Below are 2,500 nucleotides of genomic sequence, written 5' to 3'. Positions count from 1 at the left end.
AGTCATAGTTACTCCCGCCGTTTACCCGCGCTTACTTGAATTTCTTCACTTTGACATTCAGAGCACTGGGCAGAAATCACATTGTGTCAACACCCGTTAGGGCCATCACAATGCTTTGTTTTAATTAGACAGTCGGATTCCCCAAGTCCGTGCCAGTTCTGAATTGATTGTTAATTGATAATCGTTATAATTTAAAAAGAATATATATCGAATGATATAATTCCTTAAAAATTTTAGCAAGAAAGTTCCACAATTGGCTACGTAACTACTATCCGGGGAACAAGAATCGTAATTCTCTATTTACCCAGAACGAGTACATAAACCATGGTATTGCTTCCCAATCAAGCCCGACTATCTCAATCTTCAGAGCCAATCCTTATCCCGAAGTTACGGATCTAATTTGCCGACTTCCCTTACCTACATTATTCTATCGACTAGAGACTCTTCACCTTGGAGACCAGCTGCGGATATTGGTACGGCCTGTTGAGAAGTTTGCGTGACCCCACCATAAATTTTCAAGGTCCGAGGAGAAAATATCGACACAACAGTAAATGTCATGCTCTTCTAGTCCATCTACCATATCTCTCTTCGAAAGACTTCCATGGTAGTACGACTATAAAACAGAAAAGAAAACTCTTCCGATATCTCTCGACGGCTTCTTTATGGTCGTTCCTGTTGCCAGGATGAGCACAAGGCCCATTTTTAATAACAAACGGATACTCAACAGGTTACGGAATTGGAACCGTATTCCCTTTCGTTCAAAATAATTCAAGTATTTAATTATTTTTTAATATATATATATAAATTTTATTAATATTTTTTTTTATTAAAAACTTGAAAATTTTCGGCTTTCGCCTTGAACTTAGGACCGACTAACTCGTGATCAACCACTGTTCACACGAAACCCTTCTCCACTTCAGTCCTCCAAGGTCTCATTCGATTATTTGCTACTACCACCAAGATCTGTACCAATAGCGGCTCCATGCAGGCTTACGCCAAACACTTCTAAGCACACTATTGTACCCTCCTACTCACTAAAGTTTCAAAATTTATAAATCAATCGAAATTGTTTTATAAATCATCTACTTTAGCGGTAATGTATAGGTATACAACTTAAGCGCCATCCATTTTAAGGGCTAGTTGCTTCGGCAGGTGAGTTGTTACACACTCCTTAGCGGATTACGACTTCCATGTCCACCGTCCTGCTGTTTTAAGCAACCAACGCCTTTCATGGTATCTGCATGAGTTGTTAATTTAGGCACCGTAACATTACGTTTGGTTCATCCCACAGCGCCAGTTCTGCTTACCAAAAGTGGCCCACTGGGCACATTATATCATAACCTCAACCTTCATATCAAGAAAGGTGAGGTTCTTACCCATTTAAAGTTTGAGAATAGGTTAAAATCGTTTCGACCCTAAGGCCTCTAATCATTCGCTTTACCAGATAAGATTATTTTATATAATTTTTAAATGCACCAGCTATCCTGAGGGAAACTTCGGAGGGAACCAGCTACTAGATGGTTCGATTGGTCTTTCGCCCCTATACTCAATTCTGACAATCGATTTGCACGTCAGAACTGTTTCGGTCTTCCATCAGGGTTTCCCCTGACTTCAACCTGATCAAGTATAGTTCACCATCTTTCGGGTCACAGCATATATGCTCAAGGTACGCTCCAGTTAGAGGTATAAATAATAATAAATTATCATTATACATAACTATATGGAACGCCCCGGGATTGAATTAATTGACTATTTAAGAAAATAGACTAAAAATTAATCCCATTATATTTTTAAGTTAAGTTAATTATGCCATTAAGTTTAATATAACTCAATGACTTGCACATATGTTAGACTCCTTGGTCCGTGTTTCAAGACGGGTCCCGAAGGTATCCTGAATCTTTCGCATTGTTAATCATATAAATGCATACAAATAAATATTAATATCATAGATATTAAATTTTTTGTAAAATTCAAAAAATGAATTTTAGCATTATATATAATAAAATCTATCAACACTTTATCAAATCATTAGTATTTATTCTATGTTAATATGCTTAAAAAGCAAATTAATTTAAATAAACTTAATATCACCAATGATCTTTTGATAAATACTTTATTATGTTAATAGATTACAATGTCCTTATATGAAAAAAATGCACATTATTTTTAATTATTTAATGATGAATTTTTCATAATGGATATTCAGGTTCATCGGGCTTAACCTCTAAGCAGTTTCACGTACTATTTAACTCTCTATTCAGAGTTCTTTTCAACTTTCCCTCACGGTACTTGTTTACTATCGGTCTCATGGTTATATTTAGTTTTAGATGGAGTTTACCACCCACTTAGTGCTGCACTATCAAGCAACACGACTCTTTGGAAATATCTTTCTAGTAATCATTAACGTTATACGGGCCTGGCACCCTCTATGGGTAAATGGCCTCATTTAAGAAGGACTTAAATCGTTAATTTCTCATACTAGATATTAAGATATTCCATA

At 36.0% G+C, this 2,500-nt stretch overlaps 1 pseudogene; it reads right to left on the bottom strand.

Moving 5' to 3' along the window:
• The window catches only part of LOC128870987 (large subunit ribosomal RNA), a 4,984-nt pseudogene that overhangs the window by 2,330 nt on the left and 154 nt on the right, over positions 1–2,500 (bottom strand).

Source organism: Anastrepha ludens, unplaced genomic scaffold (genome assembly GCF_028408465.1).
Source record: "Anastrepha ludens isolate Willacy unplaced genomic scaffold, idAnaLude1.1 ptg000045l, whole genome shotgun sequence".
NCBI lineage: Eukaryota > Metazoa > Arthropoda > Insecta > Diptera > Tephritidae > Anastrepha > Anastrepha ludens.
The sequence above is the reverse complement of the archived record's forward strand: the minus strand, read 5'-3'. Positions and strand labels throughout refer to the sequence as shown.